The sequence below is a fragment of the Caretta caretta genome, chromosome 12, assembly GCF_965140235.1.
Source record: "Caretta caretta isolate rCarCar2 chromosome 12, rCarCar1.hap1, whole genome shotgun sequence".
In the NCBI taxonomy this organism is placed as follows: Eukaryota; Metazoa; Chordata; order Testudines; family Cheloniidae; genus Caretta; species Caretta caretta.
Genome location: NC_134217.1, coordinates 5,136,030 through 5,149,294, shown reverse-complemented (window position 1 = coordinate 5,149,294; position 13,265 = coordinate 5,136,030).

Here is a 13,265-nt window from a genome sequence, read left to right as displayed (position 1 = left end):
TACAGAATGCGAAGGGCGCCTATGCCTACAACAGTGAAAACCAGGGCCTACAGTCCCACCCCACATCTTTAACTCTGCCCCCTGCTGCTGGCAAGTGCCCCTGTGGATGACTATGCTTCAGCCAGGGCTGCCCTGTAACAAACCAACAGAAGGAAGGAGAGAGCTTTTGGGCAGCGTGCTGCCTGGAAGGAGAATTGGAACTCTGAGCAAAGAAACCACCTCCTGCTGTTTGAGTCCTATTGTGTTCAGGGAAACAGGACTTTGTAAATAAACAGGATTGTATCAGAAGAATACCTGACTCCATCATCAATTTCTTCCCCAATAGGAAAAACCCAAAAGACCCCAAATTTTGGATAACTGCTCTGGTCAAAAGATGTAACAATATCCTCTGACAAATATAAAAAGGGCCTTGTGACTAAAATTTGTCCATTGCCTGACACTGTTTTTGGACCACTTATTTAAATAAACTACAGCATTTTGAGGGATAAAATTGATAGTGTGAATCTTTGGTTTGTGTAGATTGGATCAATTATTGTAGACAGCTTAAATTTGTTTTCTGAGTTTATTTTTCATGATAAATAGAAGTCACTATTTTGTTTGCAGCCAGTATCATGGTGACCTTATGCCAGTCATTAGAACAGGGCTCTCTAGTATGGACACATTTCCTGGTGCTCAGTAACCCCTTTGATCATGCTGACATTGGTGAAAGTCAAAGCTACTTGCTTTTCTTTGATCACACACAGTCCCACTGTTGAGGAGAGCAACACACACCATGAGTCCATTACCCTAATAATGTTGCTTTCTTTTGCCTTCCCCTTATTTAATGCTAATTTTCCTTAACACTTCTAAAGCAAAATCTGAGGCGGCAAGTGAACTTTAGAGCACTTTGAAATAGCAACTCTTAGACCAGAAACTTCGCTCAGAGCAAAACTCCCAGGTGGAGCTGCTGCAGGCAGAGAGCAATTAAGTGCACAACTCACTGCCTCCAAAAGCTGCCAAGTACAGGGTTTGAATTCACAGTGTCCGGGTAATTCCTAGGGCTATGATTTGTCACCTTGAGCCCCCAACTTCCTCTAACCGCAGCTTGTCTGCAAACACTCTGGCTTGAACACAGCCCCTACCCAACTGAACAGTGCAAATTCTTTTCTCTGGCATGTTAACTTAGCTCGAGCCATATTGTCAAGCCAAAAGAATGAGGAGTACCTGCGGCTTAGAGACTAACAAATTTATTTGGGCATAAACTTTCATGGACTAGAACCCAAAATTGTCAAGCCAGTTTTCAAACAGGGCTTCCCCAAAGGGACAGTAGGTGTCAATTGCTAGCAGAGCTCAAACCTGAGCAGGTGGTCTCAGTATGGCAAGATCAGACCCACAGTTTGACCCCCACATGTCCACACAAAAACCCTTGTAAGAACCATTACATTTTTGTCATGTGACTTTAAAGGGACGGGGGTGGCTATATCTCAGGAAATTCTTGCTCAAATAACCTCAAATTTGGGCCACTAGCCCTACCCCAGATCCCCAGGAGGCTCAGGAAAGTTAAAGAAAATCCAAATAAACATGTGGATTTGTGACTACTTAGAAAAACTGACTGCTGACCAGTAAGATAGTTTCAACCATAGCTAGTGGTGTGCCATCATAATCCTCACCGCCTTTTCCCCTGGCGGGAGGGCTGAGGCAGCACTGGGACTTATACAATAGTGTCCCCTGATCAAATCCCTTTGAAACCCACTGGCTTGGAGAAAGAAGGGGCAAACTAATTGCTCTGTGTTTCCTCCAGGCCTCTGGGGCCCTGGCTTTTCCCACACGTGCCAGCGTGGGTATGTTGTTTAAATGCTGCACACAGCAGAGGAAGCCAGGACTGCTGTAAATAATCATTGACGTGAGAGCGCCCACTAAAATGTGCCGGTTACTGTCCAGACACAGGAAGACACTCTCATTGCCCTGAAGAATTTACAATTTAAAAGCCAGGATTTCTAGCTGTGGGCAAGTCACTGCTCTGTGCCCGTACTTGCCCACTAGTCAAATGGTCAGGTCACAAACAAGACGAGGGAAGAGAGAGCCCCCCCAGTTTTCACTCCAGCCATCACTGCACGTCCACTACGGAGACAGCAGTTTGCACTCACTGCGTGCCCTCTTATGTATAGTATTATTTCATCAAGTGCCATCAGTGGGCAGTTCTCATTATGTCTATCCAACTTCAGCAGCTCTCCGTAACAGTTCCCGGTAACTCCTACACATGGGTCACCATCCCACTCACACAAATCAAAACCGGCCAATGCTTCAGTGCATCCCAATCCGTAACAAGCAAAGCCTGGTGCGCAGAGTGGCATGTGCGACCGAGTGGGTACACGTTACACGACTGATTCTGAAAGCAGCAGAGCTAGCTAACCAACCCAAAGAGGATCTGCTTTGTCTGGACAATTAGTCCCCCGGTGCCTGGGCCCCGTTAGCAAGCCTGGCTCTCGTAAGATTCACACTCTGCACAGCTTTGACAATGGAGTCACAGAAGTTCAGGTCTCCTATTGCATAGATCCAGCTGCAGCCCCTTCAGTTCCAACTTGCTCAGATTCCCCAGTGTTGAATCCCAGGGTTCAGTACACCCTGCATCACTGTTCAGGCTTCTTACATCATTCGCTTTGGGACAGCGAGATGCTGAGGGACGTTGCATAGCTGCTAGGTGCATAAGGAGTGCCATGCTACAGAGAGTGGGTTGGGCTGCTCATCGACATTACTAGCACTGCCTATCCCAGAGACCAGGGGTGGGGCCCCAAAAATTATCACGTTGGCTAGAAAATCCAGAGGTTTTTAAAAATCCCACCCTTTGAATTTTGGTTCTTTGGATTCTGGTTTCGGAGCCTTTAGGTCACAGTCTGGGCCTGTTTTCAGGGGTTTTCCCCCCCACAATTCTGAGGGCAAGAAATTTCCTTCTTTTTTCGAATGCAAGCGGAGCGTGTCCACTAATCCGCTGAGCCCAGGTCATTACGGACAAACACAACTACAGTAACTCCTCGTTTAACGTTGTAGTTCTGTCCCTGAAAAATGCGACTTTAAGCAAAACGACGTTAAGTGAATCTAATTTCCCCACAAGAATGAATGTAAATGGGGGGGGACTAGATTCCAGGGAAATTTTTTTCACCAGACAAAAAACTATATGTATATATATATATATATATACACACACACACACACACAGAGTATAAATTTTAAACAAACAATTTAATACCGTACACAGTAATGATGATTATGAAGCTTGATTGAGGTGGTGGAGTCAGAGGGTGGGATATTTCCCAGGGAATGCCTTACTGCTAAATGATGAACGAGCACTCGGCTGAGCCCTCAAGGGTTAACACATTGTTGTTAAAGTAGCCTCACACTCTACAAGGCAGAACGAAAGGAGGGAGGGGAGACAGCATGGCACAGAGAGACACGCCTTGCCCCTTTAAGTATGCTAACACCACTCTAAGTACATTGCCTTTTTAAGTAGATCAGCAAGTTGAGACAGCAGTTGCAGCCAGCAAGCTCCCTCTGTCCTGAGCCCTGTCATGTCCGTCCGTCCGTCCTCCGCTCTTTGGACATGGGTAAGCGGGAGGCAGGAGCAGGGGGGAGGGGGACACCCTGACATTAGCCCCCCTCTCCCCCACTCCCTGCACAGCAAGCAGGAGGCTCGGGGAGCAGCTCCAAGGCAGGGGGCAGGAGCAGCACATGGCAGTGGGGGGAGGGACAGCTGAACTTCCGACAGTTGGTAGCCTGCTGGGTGGCTGCCCCACAGGGAACTTAGGGGAGCAGGGAGCTGATGGGGGGCTGCCAGTCCACCCTGGTTCCAGGCCCCCCCCCCAGCTTGCTCCAGAGTGCTGCTCTTCCTGCCAGCAGTGGACAAAGCAGGCAGCTGCCAAACAACGTTATAAGGGAGCACTGCGCAACTTTAAACGAGCATGTTCCCGAATTGATCAGCAACGTAACAATGAAACAACGTTAACCGGGACGACTTTAAGTGAGGAGTTACTGTACTGTGGTTCTTGTGATAAAATGGTGGCTCTCTGCTGACTGTGTGGGGGTGGGCTCAGCCAGAGAGGAAGGGTGGCCCAATGGTTAGGGAACTGCTGTAGGAGACCTGGGCTCAGTTCCCACCTCTGCTGCCACAGACTTCCCCTGTGACCTGGGGCAAGTCACATGGCTCATGTGATACAAGTAACGCTGCTGAATCCGTCTGCCCTCCCTCTGCCCCTATCGGCAGGCACGGGTCATCTGTGGAAGTCAGGGACAAGAACACGCAGCATTGCTATTGCGATGGATGCTATTCCAGACCGCCAAAGATTTAGTTCACTTTTAGAGTGGAGTGAAACTCAGACCTTCCGTCCTGAAGGAAATTCTAACATTTCAAAGTTTGTTTTCATCCTGAACGGAGAGGAAAAATATCAAATTTTTCATGGAACCAAAAATTCTGAAAAGTTTCCCCTCAGAAATGTCAGAAAGTTTCACGTCAGCATTTCCGATCGAAGCGAAACGCCTCCTGGTTCCCAGCCCAGTGCACCTTCGCCTAATCTAAAAGGCAATTTGAGGGTGGGAAAGCATGAAAATAATAATGAGGCTCCATCTCATTTGGTCCCTGTCTGGAGCAGTTATGTGCGGCACGCCAAAGCAAGCATTCTAAATATCGAGCTCTTCCTAGAACAGTACTAATCAGAGCTGCCCACTGAAGGGTATTGCACTGGTGCTGTCTGGCAGGAGACGAGGCTAGCGTCTGACCTGGCCTGGCAGCTCCCAGGAATGCTCTTCTTTTCAGAGCCTGTCTTTGGGTCCCTCTTGATTTCATAAATAACAGAACTTTGGCTCCAGTTTTCAGACCTTGCAGAGTGGCCAGTTAGAGGGGCTGCCATGCAGCTGAGCCAGGGATTCTGGAGCCTGAGGGTCCAAGCCCTACTTCAGTGCACTCCCCTGCACCCACCCCAACAGCCTCAGGACAGTGGGACCCTCCTTCTTGGCAGGTGGGTGACAAAGCCCATCTCACCCGTCCCAGTTTGGCTCTCTGTGAACCTGCTTCAGAGCCCTGCTGTGCTGATGGAAGAAGGGAGTCAGGAAAACTCCTCCTGTGACTCCCCTCCAATGCTCCCCTAAACCCACCACAGCTGGGGAGCTCCGTGCTGTTTGTGAGAGGGGGCTGCATGCGCCCACATTGCTCCATCTCATTAGTATAACTCCACCTGTGCCAGCTTGACAGCACCTCATTAGCATAGACATGCCCAGCCTGATCCCACTCTGAAGGAGCATTTCTCTAGGGCATGGAATGGAAACTTTCAGGCTCTTCACCTTCCCGCAGAACCTCAAGCATGGAGCATGTGTGAAGAGCAGAGAATCATGGAGTCAGGACTCCTGGTCCTGACACTGGATAAGTCAAGTCACAACTCTGTGCCTCAGTTTCCCCATCTGTAACTTGGGGGCAATGGTCCTGACACCCCCCGTTCATCAGTGTTTGTAAAGGTTCTCAAGCAGGAGGTGCCAGAGGAGGACAGGGGTGTTGCCATAATGGGGGTTTGTCCCAGACCTTGTCTGCCTGCCTTTGTGGGGTGTGTGACCTGGCCAGTGTGGCTCCTTGGGCTTGCCCTGCTGAGCCCCCTGCCACACTTGCGCCAGCCTTGCTGTGGCCCAGATAAACAACCACCCGTGGCTGGGAGCAGCCCGTGCAGCCGGCAGCTGATCCTCTTAGCCCAGTCCTGCAGGGATCCAGCGCTAATTCACCCTTAAACACAGGATTGTCAGACATGGTAAATGAACGAAGTGGCAGCTTATCCGCCCCATCGGCTGCCTGACAACAGTGAGCACGCAGGGGCTTGCTGGAGCGGGAGGAGGCTCGCCCCAGGTGGGCAGCCTAGCCCTCAAGGAGTGCTGGGGGAGCGGGGAGCACAGCGGATGTGTGGAACACCCTTCCCACCCAGCTGGCTGGGTGCCAGCCTGTGGGTCAGGCAGCAGGTGGCTGGGCAGAGCGGGGAGCTTTGCCCCTCCCAACTCCTTCCCTGCCCCAGGCAGAGTCAAAGGAGAGGGAGAGTCGCCCCTGGCCAGGGAATCCTGCCCGTCCCTGGCTGGGCGCCACCCAGCCTTGCAGGGGATCAGGGTATTAGGATAAAGGGGCTGGGACTGGCCCCAGGCGAGCCGCAGATCCAGGTCTCGCTCCCCAGCCTGGCTCTCGCTGGCTTCTGGCTGTGCTGGGAACAAGGGAGCCTGCCTGCACAGCCTCACACCCGGCTCCCCTGCCCCCCGTGGGGGAAGGTGCCAGGGGCCAGTAGCATGTAGTTCAGTGGGTCTGGGCCGCCTGCCCAAGAGCGGCTGTAACAACCGGGCAGCCAGGGGCGGGGATGGATCCATGATGGGTTCTAGAGAGCAGCGGGGGCCAGTCAGAGCAGGGGATACCGGGGGAAACCAGGGAGAGCAGACACTGGGCAGCAGAGGGGGGAAGGACAGGGCATCGGTGGGTCTGGTCCTGCATGAGCCAAGGGGCAGGAGTCTGCAAGTCCCTACAGGCTAGTTAGAAGGTGCATGTGATTGGCAAGGATCTGAGTGGGTTGCAGGGGAGACTCACTGTAACATACCAGTGTGAACAGCCCTGTCTTCCTGAGATCCTACAACAACAAACCGGAGTGCGCAGCCCGGCCTTCCTGAGACACCCTACAATAACAAACTGGTGTGAACAGCCCGGCCCTGGTTGTGCTGGGGTCTGGAGAACGCCAGCAGCTCTCACTGGGCACCCTCTGCTCAGGGGCAGACGGCAGCATGGGCCTCAGGTGCACGTTAAATGTGATTGCGCAGCTTTGCTCCCCGGCAATGGGGGCGCAGGACTAGAGGGGCCATGGAGAGCAGAGGCTCAGGACTGACAGTGCCCGGGGGGTAGGGATGAGGGGAGCAGTGAGGAGCTACCAGGTCTGGGCCTGCCCCATCGGTGATGTTGCTGTGAAATGAGAGCAGGCCACCCCCTGCTTCACTCCCCACACCCAGCCCCATGGGGAAGGGCTCCCTGTGACTGGGAGGCAGGAACTCACCTTGGCTGTTAACAGGAGGGGTGGCACTGAGGGGCAGGCACCCGAGGCTGGGCGCACACCTGCCCAGGACAGGCAGGGCACCTCGGCACCTCAGTGCTGAACTCTGCGACCTGCAGGGCTGGGGGGGGAGGGGAGGGGAGGCCAGGCTAGGGGAGCACGGCCCTCCCATACTCACCCTGCGGGAGAGGAGCTGACAGCTCCCCCCATCCACAGCCAGTGCCCTCCGGCCCCACTGCAGTGGCAGAGAACAGGGCCTGTCATAAATATAAAGGGAAGGGTAACCACCTTTCTGTATACAGTGCTATAAAATCCCTCCTAGCCAGAGGCAACATCCTTTCACCTGCAAAGGGTTAAGAAGCTAAGGTAACCTCGCTGGCACCTGACCCAAAATGACCAATGAGGGGACAAGATACTTTCAAATCTGAAGGGGGTGGTGGGGAAAGGCTTTTGTTGGTCTGTGTGATACCTTTGCTGCGAACAGATCAAGGATGCAAGCCCTTCAACTCTTGTAAAGTAAGTAAGTAATCTATCTAGACAATGTGTTAGGTTTTCTTTGTTTTGGCTTGTAAATTCGCTGTGCTGGAGGAAATGTGTATTCCTGTTTTTGAGTCTTTTTGTAATTTAAGGTTTTGCTTAGAGGGATTCTCTATGTTTGAATCTGACTGCCTGTAAGATTATCTTCCATTCTGATCTTACAGAGTTGTTCTCTCTCTTTTTTTTTTTTTTTTTTTGTTCTTCTAATAAAGTTCTGATTTTTAAGACCCAAAAAACCCAATCAGATTCTTAAAAATCCAAGGCTGGTTTGTGCTCATCTTATTTATTCTCAAGCCTCCCCAGGAAAGGGGGTGTAAGGGCTTGGGGTGATATTTCGGGGAAATAGGAACTCCAAGTGGTCCTTTCCCTGTTCTTTGTCTAAATCACTTGGTGGTGGCGGCATACTGTTCAAGGACAAGGCAAAGTTTGTGCCTTGGGAAGGTTTTTAACCTAATCTGGTAAAAATAAGCATAGGGGGTCTTTCATGCGGGTCCTCACATCTGTACCCCAGAGTTCAGAGTGGAGAAGGAACCCTGACATGGTGGCAGAGCGGTGGTATCATTTTGAACCAGAGATCATTTTGAACCAAAAGCACAGACCTGAAGAGGTTTGGGTTTTTTTTAACTGAAAGCAGTTAGAGTTTTTTTCTGTCCCTTTGCCTGGAGGCAGAGGTGTTAGTGGTTTTAACAAAAGGATTTTTCTGTAGGCTGGGAACAGCTATCAGAGACAAAGGTATCAGGTTACAGCACAGCAAATTTTACAAGCCAGGTTTTTCTTTCTTCTTTCTAACTCTCGGGTATAGCTAGGTTAAAAACAGAGAGGCTAGGATGACAGAAAGCAATGCCCAACCAAAACTGGAGTTAGCCAGACTGGAAGCAGAAGAGAAAGAAAAGGGACACCAGAGACTGGTCGAATTAAAATGGCTCAATAAGGAGGCTGCCTACTAGAGAGCTATGGAGGCAAAGGAAAAATAAATGGAGGAGAGGGAAAAAGAGAGGAAGCATGCACTGGAGATAGAGAAGGCAAGGGCTCAGCAGAATATACAGAATAACCCCAACAATCCTTCCCCAACAATCCACAAATGGGAGTGACTATGTCCACAGTACAATGAATCCAGTGATATTGCTGACTATTTTCTCACCTTTGAGAGACTGCACACTCTATAAAATTCTTGACGCTCACAAGATAACCACACTGGTCGCAAAACTGACTGGAAGACCTCTGGACATATTCAATAAGATGCCTATTGATGAGGCTTCTGACTATGATAAATTCAAGGATTTGGTTTTAAAACAATTTCAAGTTACACCTGAAACTTACAGAGTAAAATTTCGAACCCTTAAGAGAGGGCCTGGACTAAGTAATGTGGCTTATGTAAACCGGATGACAGATCTGTTTGATAAATGGCTCAAAGGACGGGCTGTAACTAGTTTTGGAGGAATGCGGCATTTGATGATACAGGAGCAATTCCTGAATATGTCCAAGGATGATATAAAACAGTGTTTATGGTATAAGAAAATGGACTCAGCAGGAAGTCTTACTTCTTATGCTGATCAATACAAGCAGTCCCAGACCGCCAGAGAGGCAGAACAAACCGGAACAAAACTGGTGGAGGGAGGAGAGAGAAACAACCCTGGTTGCAGTTGGAGCAGATACCAGAAGGGACACCCTCAGACCACACCCTACTACCGGGGGCAACCCAAAGCCCCAACTATACCCCAGGAAAAACCCCAGACACCTTATCGTCTCACCAAACCATTCTCCAGTAACCCACCTCGCCCCAGTGACCAGTTAGCTGGGTGATGTTTTAAATGTAACAAGCAGGGGCATGTAAAGGCCAACTGCCCCAAGAACCCCAACAGATTACAGTTCATTGCACCAGGGCCCCACCAAAGGTCCTCAGGCCCAGATGCCTCCCAGATACCCTCAGAGCGGAAGAAAGCTGAGTGTGGGCGGGAAGAAGGTTACAGCGTGGAGGGACACCGGAGCACAAGTTTAGGTTATCCAGGCTTCCTTAGTGGACCCCAATTTAATTGACCCAGAGGTCCAAGTGACGATTCAACCCTTCAAGTCAAACTCTTTTGACTTGCCTACAGCCAAGTTGCCGGTCCAGTACAAGGGCTGGTCAGGAACATGGACTTTTGCAGTCTATGATGATTATCCCATCCCCATGCTGTTGAGGGAAGACTTGGCCAATCATGTGAAGCTAGCCAAGAGGGTGGGAATGGTCACCCGCAGCCAGGTTAAGCAAGCTGTCACACCAAGCTCAGTTCTGGAGACTTCTACCAGGACCTGGTCAGGGGTGATGAAACCGGACCCCATGCCAATGTCTGTAACAGCAGTAGTGGATCCAGTCCCAGAGACCCAGACAGAGCCAGTCCCAGAACCGGAACCGGCAGGACAACCAACACCAGACCCATTGCCAGCACTGAATCTAGTACTTGCAACCCCAACACCAGAGGGCCCCACCGAACCTGCACCAGCAGCAGCTGATAACCCTACACAAGAGGCTCAGCCGGAGCCTGAACCCCAACATAGTGCACCAGTGGAGAGCGGTTCACAGTCCACGGAAACAGCTCCATCCCCTACATCGCTTCCAGAGGGACCAAGCCCAGGTCCACAATCCAATGAGGAACTGATGTCTCCAGCATCAAGGGAACTGTTCCAGACCGAACAGGAAGCAGATGAAAGCCTCCAGAGAGCTTGGACGGCGGCATGGAGCAACCCACTGCCTCTCAGCTCTTCTAATCGATCCAGGTTTGTTGTACAAAGAGGACTTTTATACAAGGAAACTCTTTCTGGTGACACCAGGAAGATTGGGATCCTCAGAGACAGTTGGTAGTTCCAACTAAGTACCAAGCTCTTAAGCTTAGCCCATGATCATCCTAGTGGCCATGCTGGAGTGAACAGGACCAAAGACCATTTGGGAAAGTCATTCCACTGGGAGGGAATGGGCAAGGAAGTTTCTACCTATGTCCAGTCTTGTGAGGTGTGCCAAAGAGTGGGAAAACCCCAAGACCAGGTCAAAGCCCCTCTCCAGCCACTCCCGATCATTGAGGTTCTATTTCAGCAAGTAGCTGTGGATATTCTGGGTCCTTTTCTGAAAGACACCCAGAGGAAAGCAGTTGTGACAGGGTCAGGCCAGATGGCTAGAGGAGAGTAATCCTGTTGGGATCTGGGAAGTGGGCGGGCGAAGCCTAAGCCTAAGAGGGGGATCCACAGGACCTGGACACCAAATAAATCTGGGGGACAACTAATGAAATAACGGACAGGAGTGTGGTCAAGGGGTCAAACGAAGGGAACTGAATGGGGACATTGAGCAGAGAACCCCGGACAGTGCCCACTGCTCCTCAAAGGCGTCAAGGGAGTCAGTGGACGCCACCCAGAGGAACTCTGCCCAGATACGTGAACGGACCGAGGATCAGAAATAGGCCCCACAGTCACAGGAGACTCCGTCGGGCAACCTCCTCACTCTGGTTTTATAGATGGCCATTTTAGCTAGGGCCAGGAGGAGGTTCACCAGGAGATCCCGTGACCTTGTGGGGCCACGGATAGGGAGTGTATAAATAAGAAGGTGAGGGGAAAAGTGCAACCAAAAACGTAATAAAATATTCGTGAGGAGCCGGAATAGGGGCTGCAGCCTGGCACACTCCAGATATATGTGTGCCAGGGTTTTCCTCACGCCACAAAAGGGGCAGGTGTCTGGGATAGAGGTGAACCACGCCAAGTACACACCCGTGCTCAAGACTCCATGAAGGAGCCACCAACTGATATCCCCAGCGGGCCTCGGGACCAAGGTGAAATACAGGCTGGCCCAGCAGGGCTCCTCACCCTCCAAAGGTGGCAGAAGGTCCCACCATTTTGTGTCAGGGCGGGACACCAGGGTGACGGCGTGAAGGGTGTGGAGCACAAGCGTGTATAGATGTTTCCTTGGTGCGGTCTGGAAGCAGACAGGCTGCAGCTTGTGCAGCCGGCTCACGGTGAAGGCATGAGGGGGTCGGTTGGGTCCACGGGGCATGGGCCCAATTAAAAGGTCCGGCGGGCCTGGGGTAGAGGGTGGGCGGGGCGCGCCCTCGTGCAGGATCTGGTCGAGGTAAACCCGAGCAGCGGGCGGCAAAGCGGAAGTATGTGCCGGGAAGTACGAGCTCTGGAGAGCCCCATGCACTGAGCAAGCGTCAGGGGACCCAGCCAGACTCCCCGGTCGTAGTCCAAGAGGTCTCCGACTCTTGTGACTTCTGCCAGGACCAACCTCTGGTACACCGAGGGGGACTCCGCCACCTGCACGCGGAGTTGGGGGTTGTGTAGCAGGGGCTCCACGAGCTCGGTGGCCACCATGGACCTGGTCATTGAAAGCAGTTTCCAGGTCCGGAGGAGGAGGTCCTGGTAGAAGACCGGCAGCCCAGAGAGGTCTCGAGGAAGACCTCTCGGATGGTGATAAAGGAGCTGTCGGTCATATCGGACACCTTGGAAGCGGTGCAGGAAGGCGTACGCCAGTATGCTCCACGCCGGAGTACCTGCACCATAAAGCAGCCTCTGCAGGGCCTGGAGACAGAAGACATGGACCTGAGCGTGCAGACACTTCAGGCCCTGCCCTCCCTCCTCCAGAGGTAGATGGAGAACCCCTGCAGGGACCCAGTGCAGTCCTGACCAAAAGAACTCCAGAATCGATGTCCGGAGAGTGGCCAGGAAACCCGGGGCTGGGACCAAGGTGTTCAGCCAGTACCAGAGCATGGACAGGACTAGTTGATTAAGCACCAACACTCTCCCTCGAAGGGAGAGGCACCGGAGTAGTCCTGTCCATTTCCGGAGCCGCTCTATCACCCTGCCCTCTAAATTTTGCCAGTTCTCCGGCGGAGAGGGATGCGTGGCAGAAAGGTAAACGCCGAGATAGAGCAGCAGACCCGCGCTCCACCGGATGGCCTGAAGCGCGGGTGGGAGGGAGCTTGCCTGCCAGCTGTCCCCGACCACCAGGCCAGAGCTGTTGACCCAGGTGGAGGAGGCTGCCGAATAGATGGCCTGGCAAGCCTCGACCCGCACCAAGTCGCCCGGGTCCTGGACCACAGGGAGCCCGTCATCAGCGTATGCCGACAGGACCAGCCGCAGCTCCGGCTCCCGCAGCACCAACCCTGTCAACCTCCTTTGGAGGAGACAGAGAAAGGGCTCGATCACCAGAGCGTACACCAGGCCCGAGAGGGGGCACCCCTGCCGTACTCCTCGTCCGAAGCTGACCGGTTTGGTCAGGATCCAGTTGAGCCTGACCAGACACTCTGCGGAGGCGTACAGCGCCCGGAGAAAACCCACAAACTGGGGTCCGAAGCCAAACGCTTGCAGAGTGTTCAGGAGATACCCGTGGTCCACCCTGTTGAATGCCTTCTCCAGATCCAAGGACAGGAGGGCGAACAGACAGACCATCCCCACACCCGAGTTCCAAAAGGTCCCGGACCAGATATAGGTTGTCAAAGATGCTGCGGCCCCGGGTGGTGTAGGTCTGGTCTGGGTGGACCACGTCCGCCAGCACGGACCCTAGCCGCAGCGAGATTGCTTTTGCCACGACTTTGTAGTCTGTGCTGAGGAGCGAGACGGTACGCGAATTTCGTAAATCGCGGAGGTCCCCCTTCTTCGGCAATAAGACGAGCACAGCTCGCCTGCATGAAAGAGGGAGGACACGGCTCTGCAAAGACTCGGCCCAGACGGTGA